Genomic DNA, 23,428 nt, shown 5'->3' with positions numbered 1-23,428 from the left:
GATTCTGTATTTAAAGGAATGGTTATCCTACATTTGTAGAATAAAAACAATCTCCTTTAAAAGACTTCATAACATTTAAAACCTACTAACAACCTATTCACTTTGCAAACAATTATTATCAAGGAATCCATAAATCATAATGCAGACAATTATAACACTTAAAATTATTCAAGTAAACAATCATTACAAACAACATAATTTAAAGTGCACAAATCCATATATCCAATAAAGCATGTTAGAAATTTTACCCTAAATTGGTATTCTTCTTTATACTTAGTATATATATATATATAAATATATATATATTTCCTATAGATCTTTATGTTTCCATCCTATACTAAGGTCAAGTCTAAGGTCCTCAGAGCAAACCGCTCTGATACCAAACTGTAACGTCCCGCCTTTTACAAAAAGGCGTAAGTGAAAATTCCGATTTTCACGTGACGTTACGACATCATTAGAGTTATAAATTGGCAATAGAATATATAATTTTAATATAGACTTGGAAATTTTAACAACACTTCAGAGCTTCTACTGAAATACCTCAAAATAGATATAATAAGAAAGTCAGCATAATTATACAAAAGTAGTAATAGTCATTCCTCACAGGGCATATAAAATTATACAAGCCAAAATATCTAAAGCTTAGTATTTTCATAACAGCAGAAATATAAATATTGTCTCTGAAAACTAAGTCAGTGAACTACAACATAGTAGTTCGCAAAAAGGAGGTAGTCTAGCCTCAAATACTAGTATCGGGATCCATCTAAGGGTCTAAATAGTCCTGATATTCTTCTTCTTCATAACCTGTATTATTACACAATACAGAGAGAAGACAACAACACAAGATACTAAAGTGAGTCTGCCGTTTCCCATAATATAATGAGTTTGGCTTTATAATTATATATATGCCCAATATATAATCTGTGGTCGCGAGTCATAGACATAGATTGAATATAAACACGATCATAAGGCAATGATATGACAGTTTTAAATGCAGAGTTTTAGGTATTTCCCTTTTTCCACTTTTCTGTTGGCCTAGGCATGGTTAACGTTTTATTTGAAGCCTGGGCTTCTTCCCCCTTTAACTTTTAATTATTTTCTTTGGGAACCTGGGTTCCTAGAAACCTAAGTCTTCCTTGGTGACCTGGGTACACCAGTTTTTGTATTTATTATTCTCTTTTTGGGTACTTCTACATTCACTGTACCTGGGCCACCATTGAATCGTCATGTACCACTGTGGATCTGGATCCACAGCTTGTTATTAAACAGATTATTAAAAATAATAAATATGCAAAGCCTCATGCGCAAACAAATAAATAAAGCAGTAAACATAATATTATAGGAAAAATCAACCAGCTTCGTCCTCAATAAGTATAAAGATACTTACAGTTTTTTCTTCAAAAGTTGTCCACATAAATATTGACTGTATAATTATATCCATGCAATAATAATAAATTAGCAAGAGATGCTAAGAGAATATTTATTATTATTACTACACTTAGTTTTAAGAAATCATTTTCATTTGATGTTAATATTATCGTGTCCTTAAATCCGTTTATTTTATATAAATAGATAAAATAATTCATTTGATGTTAATCACATTTTTAAGTGAACATAGATGGCATAATGGCATAAAATATCGATACCTTGTATTTTTAATCAGACAGAATAACAACATTATAATACCAAATGTCTTATAATATAATATTTGGGCAGCGTAACAATGCTACAAATTATTTCCCTTTTTCACTAAATATATTTCCTCTAAAACAAAATACCTTTATATATATATATATATGGTCTTCATGTAGGTCCCATGCATGTTAATGTATAAAACATATAACTAAAACAAAATACCTTTTTATATATATATATGGTCTTCACGTAGGTCCCATGCATGTTAATGTATAAAACATATAACTAAAACAAAATACCTTTATATATATATATGGTCTTCACGTAGGTCCCATGCATGTTAATGTATAAAACATATAACTAAAACAAAATACCTTTATATATATATATATCTTCTTAAGACAATCACACACACACAAACCGGTCATGATTCTTTGTTTCTTCTTTCTTTTAATAAACACACACATACACGTTTAACAAAGCACACACATACACATTGATTTACACCTTTATCAAACATACACAGTTTGACACCACATACACACACGCGTCTTTGTCCCCCACAGTACACACGTTTTGTTTTTGTAAAACACTCTATTTAAAACAGATGAGTACATATATATATATATCGGCTTTCCATTAAAAGAAGAGGAACTGAAGAAAAAGAAAGAAGAGAGAAGCAGGGAGAACCCACTTACTGGTTCTTTGTTTTAAGAGACCCAAGAGCTTCTGATCAGAATTTTGAGGAATGTCAGAGAGTCACCAAGAGCTGGAAATCTGTTTTTCTCCTACAACTCTACTAGTTTGGTTCAAACAGAGAAGTTACAGAGGAAGTTCTTCCTCTGTTTTCTGGTTTTTACGAAAAAGAAGAGAAGAGAAGTATTTCTTCTTGTTTTTCGGTTCTAATAAAGAAACAAGTAGAAGAGAGTCTCTGCTATATACCGAAAGAGAAAGAAGAAAGGCTTCAGAAGCTTTGAAAGAAGAGGAGTTGCAGAAAGTTTGAGAGTTTCAGTTATGGTTTTCCAAATGTGAGACGAACACCCTTTTTATAGATCTATTGATGGTCAGATTCAACCTAGGTGCTTCATAATCGACGGATGGGGATTAAAGCATGTGGGTGATGCGCTGTCCAAGTGAAAATCTTGGTCATATTCAGTGAATCTGCCTAAATATCAGAATTCTTCCTTATCTCTAAATAATTACTCGGTAACCTTCGTTGGGCTATCATTTGGGGAAATATTTGGTTCCTAACTAATTTATCTTTTAATTAGTTAAGTTTGGTTCGTTAGGAAATGGTTTACCAATTACCCATCAATTGGGTTCGAGTATGGAAGGATTTTGGGTAAATAAAAGACAGGTGTACATGCCAGTTTAATTCCTATAACTATTGCGTCGACAACTCCATATATATATATATATATGGAATACTTATTTCAAACGTTTAATTATTCCACAAGTTAATTACATACATGATGTAAATTAACTATATCCTATACATATACTCATGTATGCGTATAACCATTTTTATGTATTAAAGCGTGTTATTTACCCGGGTGTTACAGCCAGTGTTTACAATCTCTGGATTCAGAGAAACTTGTTGCTGCATAATGGTACCCCCCCAGTTTGAGGACGCTCTTCTTTCCAAGATCAGATGGGAAGTGAAAGTTAGATTGATTTCAAAGTTTTTTTCAAAGTAGTCTTCTCTTTGGAATTTGCTTTGTTTAATCTCTTTGGTGTTTAGAGCTGTGTTTGTTGGCTCTTTGTATTGTTTGTTGTTTCCTCTGTTTGAGGAAGATTTTGTCATTTGTGTTTGGTTTTTGATTTGAATTGTGTTTCCAGGCCCCTGGAGAGTTTTTTTTTTTTTGAAAAGAGATCCTTATCTCATTAAATGGCAAGATTACAATAGTCCTTCTAGATACAAACTGACAAAGAACTAGGAAAAAAGTCAATCCATAGCTGGTGGAGAGACATAGAAACAGCAAGCTTAGCAACTTCATGGGCCACACTATTACCACCTCTACGAACAAATGAAAAATCAACCAGTTCAAACTAAGAGAGATGAGAAAGACTATCACAGGCCACTCCCTCATAGACACCGGATGAAATATCACTATTCTTCAAAGCCTCCACAATCACCATAGAATCACCCTCCAGCGTAAATGACCGAAGACCCAACCTTCGTGCAAGCTCAACTCCCTTTCTTGCTGTCAGTGCTTCAGCTAAGGTTGAATCCGAAATATAAGCCACAGTCGAACACATAACACCAAGGACTCCACCCAAATGATCACGGGCAACAAACCCAATTCCAAAAAGCTTCTTCCTTCGATCCACAGCCGCATCCCAATTAATCTTGAACCCATTACACGGAGGTGGAGACCAGGTAACGTGAAGCTCCCCATTTCCCCTTGAAGGGAGGACATGAGCAACCTGAGATGCACGAAAATCCTCCAGACCCTCATTGGCACTTTTCAACAAACACCTAGGATGCCAAACTTCTCCCCCAAATACCAATTGATTCTTGCGAGCCCAAAGTTTTTGAGACACCACTCCAAACCATTCAAGCTCCGATTGATCCAAGAGACCCGATAGATACTCAAACATACTATAAAAAAAGCTAATCAGACTTGAGCATTTCTGGAGCCGACAACAACCCTCTGCCCAAACAACTCTGGCCGAATCACATCACTAAAGTAAGTGTCTCGGGGTCTCGGCTTCTTTCCCACACATTGGGCAAAATGGGTCTTGAACAATCTTCCTCTATAATAATTTATCTCGTGTTGGTAGCAAATCTCAATAGGTGTGCTAGAGAAAAGATTGCACATGCTTGGGAACCTGCAAAGACCAGATAGTCAACCAAATGGGAGAAGGAGTACCAAAAAAGGAAGTGCTAGGAACTGAGCTAGACCACCTTCTAACATCCAGATGATATGAACTCTTAACAGAGAATTCACCCGTAGGAGTTCCAACCCATACCAACCGATCCTGTAGCAAGTGAGGACAAATCGCCATAGAGCAGATATTTTCCACAGTTGCTGGTGAAAAAATCTGCTTGATGAGGGGGATGTTGCACCAATTTTCCTGTAAGAATCAATTCCTCTATTTTTGCTGTTATAGGAAAAATCTGAACTGTATCTTGAATCATATGAGTTGGAGTAGAATTAATCCACCGTTCACCCCAAATTCTAACATTTGCACCATTCCCCACCCTCTATAATAGCCCATCCGATAGAAGTTCTCTAGATTGCCAAAGGCTTCTCCAAGCAAAAGAAGGCCTAATCCCCAGTTGTGAATCCAAGTAACTGCCACCAGCAAAATATTTTTCTTGAAACACCTTAGCAACAAGTGAATCAGGAAACTTAACAATCCTCCAAGCTTGTTTGGCCAGTAAAGCCAAATTAAAGCTTTCCAACTCCCTATAACCCAATCCACCCAAAGTCTTATGCTTCCCTATATCCTTCCAACTCATCCAAGCTATCATACGAGTGTTATCCTTGAACCCCCACCAAAACCGATTCAACATAGTATTTATATCCCTAACCAGAGATTTAGGGAGTTGAAAAATGCTCATTGAGTAAGTAGGGATTGCCAACAAGACAACTTTAATCAACATTTTTTTGCCTGCATGTGTAAGGAACTTTTCCTTCCAGCCGTTTATTCTATTCCATATTCGCCGCTTAATCCCATTGACAGTAGAGACCCTATATCTTCCAACTAGAGCAGGTAAGCCAAGATAATTTTCATAGCGATTGGTAGAATTCAAACCTGCTGCACTAGTGATAGAAACATGATTCACTGAAGGTGTGTTCCAGTTGAAAAATAATGAAGTTTTCTACCGGTTTAATTGCTAGCCGGAAGCTTCTTCATAATTCCAAAGAATAGAATGAATATTACCCCACTCCCTTAAGTTTGCTCGACAAAACAACAAACTATCATCTGCAAAAAAGAGATGATTTATCTGAGTACCCCCCCCCCGTGTAATAGGGATACCTATGAGATCTCCAACCACCTCTGCATTTTGTAACATGGAGCTCAAAGCTTTAGCACATAAAATGAAGAGATAGGGAGACAATGGATCCCCCTGTCTCAAGCCTCGAGTAGGGACAATTTTTCCATGTGGTTTACCATTAATGAGAATAGCATAGGACATTGACCTCACACAAGTCATCAATAGATGTACCCACCTCTCTGCAAAGCCTAGCTTCAACATTATGGCTTCAAGAAAAGGCCACTCCACACGGTCATAAGCCTTACTCATGTCTAGTTTCAAAGCCATAAACCCCTCCTTCCCTTTCAACCGACTATCCATCGTATGTAATGTTTCAAAGGCCACTAAAATGTTATCAGTAATGAGGCAACCTTTGGAAGAACACCTTTCAATCTATTCGCTAAAACCTTAGCAATTATCTTATAAAAGACATTACATAGACTAATAGGTCGATATTTTGTCAAAAGACTAGGATTAGAGACTTTAGGAATAAGAACAATATTAGTAGCATTGATAGATTGATCAAAAGAACTTCCATTTAAAAATGAAAGCACCGAAGAAGATACCTCATCACCAATAGTGTCCCAAGCTTGTTGATAGAAGCCCACCGAAAAACCATCCAGACCCGGGGATTTGAGAGGATGCATGCTATGTAAAGCTACCTCAACTTCAGCACAAGAGAAAGGTTGAAGAAGTGTACCATTCATTTCATCCGTAACAACATTATTTACTGTCAACAGGCAATGTTCCACGCCCGCAGGCCTTTGAGTAGCAAAAAGGTCTTTATAATAACTCAAGAAAGCCTTACTAATCTCACCTTTTTTCTTCCATATTCATCCATCTCTATCCATAATAGACGAAATAGAATTGACCTTCTTCCTTTGCTTAGCCCATGAATGGAAGTATTTAGTATTACGATCACCAAGACGATACCAATTTTGCTTCGCCCTTTGTTTCCAATGGATATCCTCACTAGCAAGGATCTTATCAATTTCTGTTTGTAGTATTTTAATGAGAGAAGAAGATGCTGGAGGTACTCGAGATTGCAACAAAATGAGCTCTTTATTTTTTTGCTGAAGACGTATTTGATCATTCCCAAACTTATGCCAACTGCAAGTAGAGAGATCATGCTAACAAGCCAGCAACTTCTTGTGCACCCGGGACAGAGGCGATCCAGCAGCAAAATTTCCTACCCAAGAGTCAGACATAACCTGTTTCCACTCTGGATCAAGAGTCCAACTTGCTTCAAATTTTTTCCCATACCTGCCCGTATGAGAAGGACGAGTAACAAGGGAATCTTCATCAAATTTCAGCAAGATTGGAATATGGTCTGAGGTTATAGCAGCCATCACCTCAATCGAATGCCAAGTAAAACGGGTCAACTAGCTAGAGTTCGCCACTGCTCGATCAATCCTCTCCTCAATGTAATCATCACCTTCACAATTGTTCCTCCAAGTAAATTTAGGTCCAAAAAACCCAAGATCACTCAATCCACAATCCTCGAAAGTTAGTCGAAACACATCGATTTGGGCCTCTCTACATAGCACCCTTCCCAATTTTTCACCATGGCCCAAGATTTCATTAAAATCTCCAATTACAAGCCAAGGACCCGTGAATAATAACTTCAAATGCAGAAGCAAATCCTAAGTTTCATATCTCTTTGAACAATCCAGCTGCCCATAGAATCCCCGTAATCATCCAATCGGGTGAACCTCCCACCTCCTTAACTATAGCATTAATATGGAATCGGGAAAAATTAAAAATTTCAATTTCTCTACTATCCATCCAAAACAACACAATCCCACCACTGTGCCCAATTTCGTGCTCAAGGTTTCGATTAAAAACACAAATCAGGGTTTCTTGTCCATCACCAAATGATGGAGATCATGAACTTTTCGAGCGGTCCCAAGCCCTTTGCAGTTCCAGCTCAGGATACTCATTGTGGCTGGCGAGGCTGGATATCAGCCGCCGCCAAAGCCAAAGATGAGGGTGAAACACCCAGAAAACGCCATTTTTTTGTGAGATCCTCCTGGGCATGGGGAATTTTAGAATCAACAATATCCTTCCTCTTACCAGCAACACTCTGTCTGGGAGAAGCCGAGACATTGGTTCCCTTCTTCTTGCCTCTACGCACAAAACTTCCACGTACCTTAGTAGTAGAACTCGTAGACTTGAAAACATAATTCTCAAGGCAATCAACATTTTGCGACAAAGGAATATCCACCAGAGTGAGAGTGGACACGTCAAGAACCAAAGCCGCATGAGAAGACACCAACTCTCCACGTAACCCATCTAGAGAGGTTTATGTCAATATACCCGTGTCAGCTAAAACAGATGTGTCATACACCACATCAAGCTCCTTAGACTTCAAAGGCTGCTCCACTGACTCATCCAAACACGTGGATAAAAGAGGGCAAGTAGTATCCTTAAAGGTCTCTACAACATGAAGCCCACGTGCATTAGAATCATCGCCCACCCGTATCTTAGAATCAACAACCTTCCCTTTGAATCCCGAGATAACCGCACACGAGCTGTCAACTGCTTTGGACGTGGGAGGATTGAAAGCAACCTCCTTAATCATTTGAACCGTGTTTGTTGAGCCCGTGAAAAGTGCAACCTCTCCTCCAACTGTAGACGGTGGTGGCCGAGTGGAACCAGAAACACCAATGACGGTAGAACTGCCCCCTTGTGACCAAATCGGACCGCCACTCCTATACCGATGATCATCCGTTTGCAACCAAACACCCCAAGGCTTATCAAACATGATCTCAGAGGGAGACCCCCCGAGAGCAGGACAAGCAACTGAACCATGGTAAATCCTTCCACAACCATGGCAGAATTGCAGAAGTTTCTCATACTGAAAGGGAGCCCAAATAGATTTACAACTGAAAACAAGAGTCCTTCCTTGCTCAAAAGGCCGTGTAACATCAAGATGGATCCTAACACGAAGACAACGACCCCACGAAACATCAACTTCTTCCACCATACCGAGAGTACTCCCAATTTGCTACCCAATCTCTCGACTCATGCATACCAATAGCATCTCATGCATTTGCTCCCAAAAAGGCGATGATGTAAACACCATTCGAGAAGGAGGAATTCCTTCATCAACATCCTTCAAGACCAATACACTACGATCAAACAGCCATAGCCTCCCCTTCAAAACTCTTTGCCTATCCAATTCAGAAGAGAATTCAATAAGCCAGAGATTCTCAAGCATCTCCTTGAATACTAACTTGCCCATCGTCCTCCAAAGTTTGGACATCAACGAGCGAAAAGCTTCTCGCTGAATAAGCCTATCATTAAGAAGTTTCCCCACAAGACACCTCCCACTGTGCACCCGAAGATCTGCAGTATCATCCTCCGAAATCGTGAGCCCTACACTCTCACCTTCCGTTAAAGTCATCTTCCCACAAAGCTCCTCAATTGCCTCAGTCATAATGATTAGAAAACAAAACCAAAAGACACCCCACCACACACAACAACTTACAAGAACAAAGGAAAAAGAACACCTTGCCGAAAACCAACAATGGACTGAAAACACTCACCTCTATTGATTTCTCAGAGAGAGAAAAGCTCTAGAGAGAGGACTTTTAATTAGGCCTTTGGAGAGTTGTATTGTTGTGTTTGTGCAATAAAGATTTTATTCACCCAAAGTGTTACCTAAATATTTGCTGTGATGGACCGTACGTTGGGGGCAAAATTTCTTTCTTTTACTTTGCAGATATGTAAAAAAGGCAGTTTAGGGAAATCAGTTTGAATAGATGGAATAAGAATGTAAATCGAGAGTAAATTAATGAAAACAAGAAAAAAAAAAAAAAGAAAAGAAAAGAAAAAAAAAAAGACAAAAAGCAAAAAAAAAAAAAACAAAAAGAAAAAGAATGGATGAAGGATTCTTAATTTGGTAAAATTATTAGGTTTTTCTTTTATTATTATTTTTTGGGGTAATTACCTTTTCCCCCCATGAACTACCAAAAAATGCGCGATACCCCCATGAACTACCAACTCGACCAAAATAGAGCATTCAACTACCAAAGATAACCATTTTCCCCCCTTCCGTCAGTCACACGCCGTTTTACCCCCATTTTCTTCCTCTTTTCCCCCTATGAACTACCACCATCTTCCTCTTTTCCCCCCATAAACTACCATCATCTTCCAACATGCCCCCATATAAAACGGCACATGACCCGTTGACCGTTTGTTTTAACCCCTTTGACTGACGGAAGGGGGGAAAATGGTTGTCTTTGGTAGTTGAATGCTCTATTTCGGTCGAGTTGGTAGTTCATGGGGGCATTGCGCATTTTTTGGTAGTTCATGGGGGAAAAAGGTAATTACCCCTTATTTTTTTTTATTTGGTTTATGTCGTGTGGACTTCCTATCTCATTGTATTGGTAACCTTGCATCATATATCCTGCTGTATTCTCGATTAATCCCATCAATATAGGAGGTTGTTGACATTTAGATATCAAAATGGATGTTGATCATACAAGAAAGATAGGGTAAGAAATGAACAGACTTTCATAAAGTTAGCACCAATTTTGGAGGTGGACAAAGAGTCCTGTAAGATGGTCTGATATCTGCACCTATAAGAGGAAAAAATATGATTAACTGGAAGGAGCTACAAGGACTACTGGTTGGATGTAGAGAACATTGACTGAGATGAAGAAACTACTTGATGGATGACCTGTTATTTTATTAGAAAATATTGCCCTCGATAAGAAAATAACAAAGTTTTCTTTTAAACTGGGTTAGATGAAATTAACATCTGCCTTAAAAGTACTCGATTCTCAGATGCATTTTACAAATGCATGTGACATGTGATATGTTAATTATATTAAAAATGCATGTGAGGATCACATGCTTTAAAGACAAATGTCAATTAATAGACTGGATTAGAAGAAATTGCTCTAGCAAAGTTTGGAGGAAAACTTTGTCCACAAGAAAATCAAATAGAAAAATAATGATTGTGCAACTGGCCTCAAATAAGTGGGACTTTAACATTTAGCAAATTCGATTCACTATAGAATTCTCTTACTATATATATTACAGATGTAGTTTGACCGATTTCAATTGTATTTCTATCGTTTTATATGCCATTTTCAGTTTCTGTTCGGATATTGTGTTCCCAAGCAGCTTCTATGGTTCCTGGTTCAAATGTAGCAACTAGCAACAAAAGCCAAGAGTTCAGCATTGGTATGATGATCCTACATTCAGTTAAATTATTTCCTTTGAATTCTGGCATTTCAGTTAACTTTATTTAAGAAAATGTACTCTTTTATTCATACAGTGCTTTGAGGAGACTAAACAAAGAATTAAGAAAATGTTCAACTAGCAACACTGCCTGGGTAGCGATGGTCCCTTCTCCACATTCCCTGCAGGCTCCTTTTTTCCCTTATCAGTGCGTAAATTGGTTATTGGATAATCAACTCTGTGATGGCTCTTGGGGTCTTCCTAATTGTGATCCCTTCTTAGTTAAAGGCGACCTTAGCATGTATCGTTGCACTAAAGCAATGGGGTGTTGGTGAAGAACAAAGGAATAACGGAATTTCTAACGTTCTTCTTGCTAAAGTCTCCTCCATTATTTCCAATAGCTAGATATTCCTCTTTCTGCAGGCCTCTTCTTTATTGAGCCAAATATAGCAGCAGCTACCGATGAGAAGCAACTTTGTCCTGTTGGATTTGATATAATATATCCTGCTATGATCGAGTATGCCAAAAATTTGGATTTAAATATCCCTCTGGGAGCAACAAATTTAGAAGCTTTGGTTCACAAGGGAGAGTTGGAGCTTAAAATGTACAGTTATAATCCAGTTTTGGTTTCTATTCAGCTTTATTACTTTTACTTTTTCATGCTTGTGTTTGTATAATGCCCCTGACAAAAATGGGCATGTTGTAAGTTCTCTCCTCTCAGAGTTGGGATGTAAAGCTATTGGGGTCATAAAATTGAGTACTGGCCTCACAAAATTGAGCCACCTTGCTCAAACTTGGTTGGCTTAGTTTGCTTGGTTTGTTGAAAGAGTTAAATTGTAGATTTGAATCAAGGGTGGAACAATAAGACTGTTCATATATGAAATACACTCTTCTTAATGCTATAGCATAGCAATAGAAAGAGAAAGGAATGTTTTAGTTTTTGAATGATCCCTAAATTCTCTGACTGAATCATCCCATATCTAATTGTAGAGGCTATGGAAGCAACTCGGAAGGAAGGACCTACTTAGCATATGTTTCAGAGGGACTAGGGAAGTCACAGGACTGGGAAATGGTCATGAAATATCAAAGTCATATGTTTCAGCTGCTTTCAGTACCTCTGTTCACTCCTAGAAAAGTTTGGAAATGCAGGTTCTTCCCTCCGAAGTTATCTATAGTTTGCTATGTAGTTTCAGTTACATTTCTGGTTTCTCTGACGTACAGTTAAATGGTTATTTTCAAACGATTTTTTTTTTCCAGTTCCTACAGTTTATCCACTAGATATATATGTATGCGCGCCTTTTTATGATTGATAGTCTTGAAAGGTTGGGAAGTGATCGTCATTTCAAAGGGGAGATCAAAAGTGTATTGGATGTCCTTTTCTGATGAATGCACCAAATATGGTGCGTGTTAGCTAGTAACTTTGAAAAATAATTAATTCATCCTATTTTCTGTAATAAATTTTATAATACAGACATTAGTTTGAGTTTGTGGATTGCATATAGATATGGTTAACATTTATTGGAACCAAGACATTTGCCATCAAGCAGATACTGGCTTCAGGGAAAGGAAGAAGTGTTTTTAGATGCTGCCACATGTGCAATGGCCTTTCGGATGTTACGTGTTTATGGATATGATGTTTCTTCAGGTACTTGGTGATTTAGGAGACATGGCCTACAAGATTTTGATTGGTCAGGAAAAGTTTTATTGACTTTTTATGCTGTTTTTTAGATCCATTTACCCGCTTTTCACAGGAGCATCATTTCTCCAGTACCCTTGGAGGATATTTGAAGGACATTGGTGCTGTGTTGTAATTATTTAGGGCTTCAGAAATCATCATACATCATGATGAATCAAATCTAGAGAAACAAAATTTCTTGACAAGACATTTCCTGAGACGAGAATTATCAAATGGTTCGATTCACTCAGATCAACTGAACAAATATATTGTCCAAGAAGTTCCTGTAGTAAAACCCCTTTCACTGATTTAGTGATGTTCGTTTTTAGTTACCCCAAAAAGTGGTGTTCATTTTAATAATCCAAGGCAAATCCCAGAAAATTGAGACCTTTGATCATTACAGATGGACAATGCTCTGAAGTTTCCCTAAATAAATTTAAGGTATTAGGCATAAACTCAAAAAGGTTAACCAACTCCAAGAAGATTAGGGTTTAGTGACTTGCCTTGAATCGATCGGTGAAAACAATGTTCTAACACCAAGAATCACATTTCCGGTATTATATTTTACTACAAGAACTTCCAATGATCAATACCCTAGGGTTTAAGCAAAACCTATGTGAGCTAGAGTGTGCTTGGCGTGAGGAGAAAGAGAAAAATGAGAGGAATGAGCTGAAAATCGCATTTAAGCTATTTACAGTCAACTTCTAACCTCCATGTTTGAACCGGTAAATGACCCATTCAAATGACTCATCTCAAAACAGCCTTGTTAGAACTAACAAAACGCCTATTCGAACCATACACACCAATGTAGTTTCGTTCGAACTAGATTTAGGACGAGGCTTAGAACGGAGCATTCTACCATCATAGTTTGAACTGAAGTTAGAACGGAAGTTCGGACAAACGTCTTGGGGCTTTTAAAAAATATGTTGTTCAATCTACATTTGGAATGACAATTGGAATAGACGTCTCAGGAGTATTTTTAAATATCCTGTTCGAACCAAGTTTGGAACCGGAATTGGAACGAATCTCTCGGGTGTAATTTTTACTATTCTTAGTAGTGGCCCATTCGAACTGGAAACTTACCAGTTCAAACCAAAGGATTAAAAACTGACTTTTTACAACAATTTTCATGTGTTATTCCATCCTATTGGTTTTTAATTGTTTTATTTACTTAATTTAATTATTATAAATCTTTTAATTTGCTTCTTGGGTATTACATCATTCCCTAAAAATAAATTCGTCTTTGAAATTTATATATGAGCATGCTCACAATATCTAACAATTCACTTTATACATCGTAAAGCATACTCAAATCATAATCTAAATTGTAGTGTACCTGTAGTTTACTCAAATAGATTGGATATCAGTTTTGCATATCCAACTCGAGTTCTCACAAAGCTTCTTCCACTCCGTGGTTTCGCCTTAAAACTTTAACTAATGGAATAATCTTCGTCCTTAGTTTTTAATCTTTACAATTTGCACGGAATGCTCTTAATATGTCAAGTTAGCTTGAATATGAAGAGGCTTGTAATTGATGATGTGCAAAGGATCGTCCATGCACTTTAATAGTTGTGAGACATTGAATACATCATGCACTTCATCCAAGCTAGGTAGCAATTCAACTTTATAAGTCACTGGGCTCAAACGCTTCTCCACTTGGAAAGACCCAACGTATCTTAGACTAAGCTTGCCCTTCTTGCCAAAACGCATCACACATCTCATCGGATAGACCTTGAGGTACACATGGTCGTCAACTTCAAACTTGAGCTTGTGACAATGTTTATCTGCATAACTCTTTTGCTGACTTTGCACGATTAGCAATCACTTTCAAATAAGTTGCACTTATTTTTTTATGTCTTGAACCATTTTTGGTCCCAATAATTTCCTTTCACCAACTTCACCCAATATAAATGCAATCTAAACTTGCATCCATACAATGCTTTATATGGTGCCACACCAATAGTTGCTTGAAAACTATTGTTGTAGGCAAACTCAACTAAAGGCAGATAGCGAATCCAGCTACCTTTAAAGTTGAGAATGCACAACCTTAGCATATCCTAGAGGGTTTGGATGGTCCTTTCTGATTGGCCATCAGTCTACGGATGGTAAGTCATACTAAAACTCAACTTAGTTCCAATTTCTCCATGTAGCCTTTTCCAAAACTTCGTGCATCACGGTTGGAAACTATGAAAATAGGCACTCCATGCAATCGGACTATCTCCCGACATACAACCCTGCCATCTTCTCCATTGAATTTGTGGTCTTGAAAGGGAGAAAGTGAGCACTTTTAGTGAGCCTATCAATAATCACCCATATAACATTTTGTTCGCTTGGTGTTTAAGGTAGACAAATGACAAAGTCCATTGCAATTTGATCCAATTTTCTCATTGGGAGATCAAGTGGCTATAGTTGCCCTATATGTCGTTGATGTTCAGCTTTCACAAGTTGGCACGTTGGACATCGTGCAACATACTTTCAATATTTCACTTCATGCCACTCCACCAAAACTTCTTCTTCAAGTCTTGGTAGATCTTGGTATTGCCAGGATGAACTGTATAATGGGTTTGATGTACTTCATTGAGAATTTCTTTCATCAATTGAGCATCGTTGGGTACAACTATCCTACCACCCTTTGTCTTCAAAACACCGTCAAAGGTTAATTGAAAATCATATGCTTCTCCATGCTTGGCTTCTACAAATCTCTTGAGGAGTTGGTGCGTGTTAATATATTTATTTTCCTTTTGAAACTGATGGCAATATGTGCTAAAAACAATTGAATCATGTTTTATTTTCTTTTTTCCCTTCCTATATTAGAGTATTAAGGAAAAAAGCGTATGCTATCTTTTGTGGTTACAATATTGTTGGTTTATTTTTATTGGTTTCATTCTGGTTGACAAAAACGCTTCTATATCAAGGACTGCTATAACAGGGACATCGTAATTCAAAGTCTTCCAGAAGAATATTGCAAAAGATTAATTCCAAATATAGAATGGACTGATCAAGACTTGATATTTGCATAGAATATCCCTAAGAAGGCAATTTCCTGTTGAAGGAATTATTTTGGAGACTTTACATCTCAGAAACTCGGATTTCCCTATAGCCAGTCTGGACGCCCAGATGCTAGAGTCTGGACGCAAGCATTGAGAGCCAAAGTCGTATGAAAGTCCAGACGGCCTAGCAAACGCTGAAGTCTGAGAGCAAAAGTATGGAAGGAGTCCGGACCCAAATGCATTGACTGTGAACGTTGGTCGTTCTCTATGCAACCGTCTGGACGCTAGGGTTGCAAGTTTGGACGCGCTTTAGTGTTTTCTCAAAGTTTTAATTGTAGGTATGAACGCCAGAAGCCAGGTCCGGAAGTTGCCTATGCAAATCCGAGTTTGAGTAGAATTAGGATTTCTGAAAGTCTATTTAAAGAGGCCTATAGGCTGCTTATTTGTAAAGAGTATCATATAAACTCTAGTGTGCTAAGAGAGGGTGTTTAGGCATAGATAGTTGTATCGACTAGCTCTCTTAGATTTTTGTGTGGTGTGATTTGATCAATTGAAGTCTAGCTTAGGGAGAAGCCCTAAGCTAAATGAGTCCATTGAAGAACCCTTAAGACATGAGGTTTGGTTGGGAGGCGTTCACGTATAGGTACGTGTTAGAGTTCAAGGTACAACTACTGCATTAAGGGTATGTAAGTACGACTGCTTTGTAACTAGCTATTTCTTCTATTAGTGGATTTCCTGAGTTTGGCTGCCTCGGAGTGGTTTTTCTCTTGATAAGAGTTTCCACTTCATCAACAAAATATTTGTCTCTTTTACATTCCGCATTTAATATTTTGTTGCACAATTAATCACACACACACACACACACACACACATTAATTAGGATTCTTTATTTTTCAATTGGTATCAGAGCTTGGTACACTCTGTTTAAATTAATTGCTTGAGTGTGATCTGTGACTCCTTATTTTTTATATATCATGTCTCAAACTCTTAATTTCGTTCTTGCCTTGATGGCACATATTATGGCTATTGGAAAGCCCGTACGCACTTCTTTTTAAAATCTATTGATGTTTGACAGATTGTAGAAACTGGTTGGACTAAACCAAAGGCTACAGCTACTGAATTCACAATTGTTCAAACCAGCGCACGACTTTTCAATGATAAAGCCCTCCATACACTTCGTCAAGTACTTTCATCTGAATTTCACATTATGAATCTGTTCAAGAAGCATGGACAATTTTGGAAACAACATATGAAGGCACAAAAATTGTAAAATCTGTCAAACTTTAGATGTTGATTTAAAAATTTTAGGAAATTAAGATGTCTGAGGATGAGACTTTTAATGAGTTTTACACTGGAATTAGCGACCTGAGGAACTTGATGGTGAGTCTCGGGAAGAAAGTTTCGGATGCGAAACTCATTAAAAAGATTCTAAGATATTTGCCTGAGTGTTTTAGAATTAAAGTCACAACCATTGAAGAAAGCAAGGATCTAAATGATATGAAGATTTTTGAAGAGCTTATGGGATCTCTTCAAACTTACGAGATTTCCCTACCCCCAGTCAAAAAGGCAAAGACAATTACTCTCAAGGCTGCCAAGAAGAAAAGCAGAGTCTCCTCTAATGAAGACTCTGATGATGAAGAGGATGCAGTTGCTATGCTTGCCAAGAATTTTGGTAAACTTATGAAGAATGGCAGATTCAAAAAGAAGTTTACCGAAAGACTAAAGAAAGCCCCCAAGGAAGCTGAGAAGAAGGATCCTAGAGGTCCTAGGTGCTTTGAGTGCTCAGGCTACGGGCATGTAAGGGTAGATTGTGGGAATCTCAAGCAAGTCGAGGGGACTGCTTACAACGCTACTCTCAGTGATGAATCTGAAGAAGAAGAAGATACCCCAGAAAAGGATCAGAAATTTATGGCCTTCATAGCACTGAAGAATCTGAAGGGTCCCAATCTTACTACTCTGAGAGCAGTGACAATGGGGAAGAGCTTAAAGAGGCCTACAAGATCCTCTATGTAAAATTCTTGAAGCTGAGGGAGACACGCCAACAACATGTGCTAGAGATAAACAGTTTGAAGACTGAGAAGAGCACAATGCTTCTCAAAAATCACAGACGTAGAAGAGAAGTTGTTGGAGGCACAGTTGCAGAATGAGAGAATCACTGATGAGAAGCTTACTCATATGCTATCAGTTTAGAAGTGCCAAACTAACAAGACGAGACTTGGGTATGTCGCCTCTACTTCCAATATTCCCTCTACCTCTATGACTTTATTTGTTAAGCCCACAGTCCTAGAGCCTCCACTAGCATGTGTGGAAAAGGGAAATACTATTATTGGAGGAGAAGTTCTAGCTACTGTAGAGGCTACAACAAAGTCTCCTACCAAGAGAAGCCCCACACATGCTATCATTGTGGCATAAGCGATCACATCCAACCCAGGTGTCCACAACATCAGTCTCAAAAACCAAAGGACAAGAGTGAGCTGTCAAAGAAAGCTACATTAGGCACTCGACCTCCAAAGATACATCAAGCTCCACAACATCAACAGTAACAACATAGATTTGTTCTTGCCAAACAGAATGGCAAGCACAACAAATCAAGATACTTCAAGAAGAAGCCGCATGAGCCCAACAGCAATAAGCTTTATGAAGGGTTGTTGAGCATAATGCAGACAGTTTTGAGACGATTGGTTTTCATGGACAAAGCCCACAATCCTTTTCTGCGAATTAAGAAGGTTTGGGTCAGAAAGGATGAAACCATTCATCCCTTGAGGGGGAGTGGACTCACTTAGTTGGTGAGGTCACACCATGCCTAGGATTTTGGTTCCTAGTCTTAGAGCATGTCAGGTTTGTTTGCATTGCATTCATTATATTTGTTCTATCTTGTTCATGCTTTGCACTCTTTCTTGGAACCATATATGTTTTATCCCCATATATTTTCTCTTGTTTGTTTTGAGAAAATTTCCTACGGGTTTCTATGGGGATGACAGCAAAAGCACGTCGGACAGCTGTTTTTCTGTCTTCGTAATTTCAAACCTCTTTCCTTGAGGATAGGTTTGATTTTACCTCACATGCTAGGACTAGATATTGTTTCTTTTCCTCATAAGCATGACTTTGATGTTTTTTCTGTTTTTTTTTTTTTTCAACATAAAAAAATAAAAAAATAAAAAAAAATAAAAAAATTAGGGGAAAAGATGCAGATTTTTTTTTTTTTTTCTTTCTTTCTTTTGATAGCTTTTTAGATATCGTATGTATTTTTGCTTGATATCTCATTTCAATGTGCATTGTTTAAATATGCCTATATATGATTGAAAGTTTATTACTGATATCAGTTAAGTTTCCTTGCTACATCTTAATGCTAGATAGTTACTTTTCTCATGAGATGAAATTTTTTACTATCCAAAACTTCTTTAAGGTACATTTTTTTTTTTCCTTTGATTTTTAACTTCTGAAAATTCTTGTCTTTCTAGGTTGCAGCACTAATAATGAAAAGCATTAAAATTCTTAGAAAATCTGGATTCAAAAGATCCATTGCAGAATGTGTTGTTAAGTAAATTCTTGCACTTGTCCCTATAGAAAGAGTCAATGACCAAATCATTGCGAAAATAGACGGTCACTAGCGGACTAAGTTAAAGAAAAAATGTTATAACTTAGGAGGAGTGTATCAGATGAGGGTGGCTAGGCCTAGTAAAATAAGGTTTGACTTTTGACTTATCTAACATTGAATATTTCTCTCATTTAGAAAATTCAGTTATTTTAAATCATACCAGCGAAAATCATACCTTATTGAGAAAGCTTTCACACACACACACACACACACACATGCATAGCATGAGTTGAGTAAGCTATTTAAATTTTATATCTTCAGGAAAATTTATGCTTATTGATTACTTGACTCTCAAATTATATGTTTGCATATTTTTGATTTGCTATTTGACCATGTTATTAGTTTTTGATACATACGTGTTTGAAGCAAACATTGGGGAAAAATTATTTTTCTGCATTTTTTTTGTCTTTCTCACTAAAATCAGCCTTTCTGTGTGAAGCGTCAGGACGGACCAAGTCTTGAGTCCAGACGCGCACGGCCTTCTGATCTAGCAGAGCCTTCCGGATGAGTTAATTCCCCGTCCGGACGCGTGACCCTAGGGTTATATCGTGTTCTCCCTACGCCGCACCTTTGGTTATTTTGAGATTTTAGTTTCTCTTTCGTTTTTCTCTTAGGTTTCTCGTGATTCTCTTGAGTGTTTGGTGCTTTTTGGCTTTCTCTGCATTATCTCCTCATTATTTTTTTTTTTTGTTCTAGGTATTCCCTTGTCTCTTTTTCTCTTTTAGTTGTTTTATATGTTTTAGAAAATAGAGATTTAAGGTTTATTAGAATATTTTGAGATATTTTCATTAGATTATTTCTACATGAGAAATATTTTTGTTGCCTGCTGTGTTTGGATTTGACATATCTGCTTCATTTGGTTGCTATATTTTCCAATGTAAAATTTTTGGGCATCCAAATTACAGCCGTTATAATGCCAAAAAATTTCTGAAACTAACGGAAGCTAATCCCTGTTTGATTTTTGGTATTATGTTTGGTGGATTTCTCTTTGTCCTATATTACAGATATGTCTAACAAAAGGTCAAAATCTGAGATTGCTGTTACAAGGGCAAGAATTGAGCAATGGACTATTATCATAGAACGGGCTGTTGTCAGACAAGATGTGATGGTATCGCCTTTTGACTTCATCGACCACATAATTTAGGAAAACTAGTGGCAGAGCATGTACACTTGCAACACTGGCTATCCTAGACTGGTTCGTGAATTCTATGGGAACTTACGGATTGATCAGATTAGCCAGATGCGTCCCATCCTGAATACCAAAGTTCATGGCCACTCCATCACAGTTGATGCTAATCTTATCAGTGAGGTGACTCATATTCCACTGTTTGTAGCTCCTAGAGTTCTTTATCTAGATTCTGTGGATCCCCCCTCCATTGAAGACTTGAGGTTATTATTTGATCCTCAAGGGGTTGAAGAGTGGCATGAAGAAATGAGGAATATTCTCATTGGATGGCTGAAATCTCATCACAGGCTCTTGGCTCGCATCATGATGCAGAATTTGTGGCTGCTCTCCAGAAATAGCAATATCACCATCCGCAGAGCCAGATTTTTGTATGCTATCATCATATGTGTTCCCTTTTGTCTGTGCAAGCACATAGTTCAAACTATGATGGAGATGTTGGAGGAACATTAGATGGGATTACCCTATGGTTGTTTGGTGACTAGGATTTGTATGAGGTTTGTGAAGGACATTCCTGTATCTAAGCTTGACGTCAAGCCTGAAGGAGCTTTTGGAAAGCATACTGTGATAAAGTCCAATGTTTAGCTGCAGAGGCATATGGATCCAGAGGAGCAAGTTCATCCATCTCCACGTGTCCATCCAGAGCCATAAGCAGCTTCTTTTTCTCAGAGGCCTCCTTCAGGTGATGCAGTGTTGAGTGCTCTAGAGCAGATCACGGGTCAGCTGCGGTCTATGTAGGCTCAGTTCCAGTCTATGGACACCCATTTTACTGAGCACTTTCAGTCTGTTGATGAGAGATTTCTACTGCTGGATGCCAAGGTGGAGCGAGTCAGCATCATTATGGAGAAATATGATCAGTATTAGGGCTCAAACCATGAAGACGTTTAAGTTATCAGGGACTGCTATAACAGGGACACTGTAATTCAGAGTCTTCCAGAAGAATATTGCAAAAGATTAATTCTAAATATGGAATGGACTAATCATGACATGATATGTGCACAGAATATCCCTAAGAAGGTAATTTCTTGTTGAATGAAATATTCTGGAAACTTTATAACTCAGAAAGTCAGTTTTCCCTACAACCCGTCCGAACGCCCAAATGCCAGAGTCCGGACACAAGCCACCGAGAGCCAAAGTCCTATGAAGGTTCGGACGGCCCAGCAAACGTTTAAGTCCAAGAATAAAAGTTCTGATGGCCCAGCAGACGCGAGTCACAGAGAGCAAAAGTCTGCAAGAAGGTCTGGACCCAAATGCATTGACTGCGAACGTTGGAAGTTCTCTATGCAACCATCTGGACGCTAGGGTTGCAAGTCAGGATGCGCTTCAGTGTTTTCTCAAACTTTTAGTTGCAGGTCCGGATGCCAGAAGCCAGGTCCAGACACCACCTATGCAAATTCGAGTTTGAGTAGAATTAGGATTTCTGAAGCCTATTTAAAGAAGCCCATAGGCTGCTTATTTGTTAGGAGTATCATATAAACTCCAGTGTGTTAAGAGAGTATGTTTAGTTTATGTGAATTTTAATTGTATTCGCACGTGCATGAGTCGTTTGCAATAAAGGGTTTTGGAAGTGCGAGGTCGATCTCACAGAGAATTGTGTTCTTGAAAAACAATTTTGTTTCTAAACTAATTAAATCTTAACCTAGTTCCAAAAAAGGTTTGATTTTTGATAAAAAGAAAACATAAATTAAATAAACTAAAAATAATTAAAAATAAATAAAAAAAACACTAAGGTTTTGGAATCCACACACACCGAATCATAACAACATACTCCATGTTCATCAATATTAATATGAAATTCTCACAATTAAAATCTTAGGTATGTTTTACTATGCTTCAAATATTTAATCAAAATCATCCCATGTATCCATTCTTTACATAAATAACAAAAGAAATCCAATTTAAATCAAATCATCAAGTGTATCCGTAAATCACAAGATATCCAATTTAAATCAAAACATCAATTGTATTCGTAGAATAAATCACAAGGGATATCCAATTGTTTTATAAATAAAAACCAAGCAATCAACTATGTGAAATTATCTCAAATCATCAAATGTATCCTTGAATTACAAAAGATATCCAAGAACCATTCCACACATTGAAAAGAAGTAAAACATTGAAAAAATTAAACCCAATAAAATCGGATAATAAAAACTTACATGGAAGTATTGTTTTTCTTCATCAATGAGGCTTCATCCTCAACCTTAGTTGAGAAATTAGCTACACATGATTATGAAAATAAAACCTATACCAAAAGAAAAACTAAACTAAAAAGAAAATATTAATGGTCTCTAACTTCTCTTCTTGTCTTTCTTGAGGCTTAGCAATATGTTTATAGGGAGAAAACAAACCTTATAAGCCTTAGAAATTCTAGAAAAATCGTACTTCAATCTCCTAGTCAAATTTGGAAGCAATCCTAGTGCAAATCGGAATAGGGTTTGTCCAGATTTGCGTTCTTATATTACGGGACACTTTTGGTATAGTAGCCATCCAAATTAGGAAAATTATATTTCATAATGATTTGTATTATTTTGAATTAGCTTTCCAACGCCGCTAGTTTCACCTTAATCCAATACTTGAACAGAAAGTTATAGCCAAAATACTATGATATATGCAAAATCTGAAATTTAATCCAATCCGATTTTTGACTCTAATTAGAGAAATTCTGATTTAATCATTTCATTGATTTGGTTAAACATAACCATATCATCTAGGTCTTCTCAAAGTGTGCTTTCTTCCAAACTTTGCATTTTTCACTTTAAAGCTGTCGTTTTCCTTTAGCAACCTACAAAATACTAAAAACACAAATCTAACACAAAACATTAAATTAAGATACAAGTAAAGAATTAACTAATGTAAATTAAGGAATTTAAATATGCAATATTTGGCACTCATTAGCAGAGATAGTTGTATCGGCTAGCTCTCTTAGAGTTTTGTGTCGTGTGATTTGATCAATTAAAGTCTAGCTTAGGAATGAGCTCTAAGCTAAAGGAGTCCATTGAAGAACCCTTCAGACAGGAGGTCTAGTTGGGAGGCGTTCACGTATAGATACGTGTTAGAGTTCAAGGTACAACTACTACATCAGGTGTATGTGAGTACGATTACTTTGTAACTAGCTATTTCTTCTGTTAGTGGATTTCTTGGGTTTGGCTACTCCGAAGTGGTTTTTCTC

The 23,428-nt window shown here is 37.4% G+C and overlaps 1 pseudogene; it reads left to right on the top strand.

The window, feature by feature from the left end:
* Positions 1-9,299: 9,299 nt before the first annotated feature.
* On the top strand, positions 9,300-12,915 carry LOC133876105 (ent-kaur-16-ene synthase, chloroplastic-like; annotated as a pseudogene).
* Positions 12,916-23,428: the final 10,513 nt, after the last annotated feature.

The sequence above is a fragment of the Alnus glutinosa genome, chromosome 8 (genome assembly GCF_958979055.1).
Source record: "Alnus glutinosa chromosome 8, dhAlnGlut1.1, whole genome shotgun sequence".
NCBI lineage: Eukaryota > Viridiplantae > Streptophyta > Magnoliopsida > Fagales > Betulaceae > Alnus > Alnus glutinosa.
This window is presented reverse-complemented; position numbering and strand designations above follow the sequence as displayed.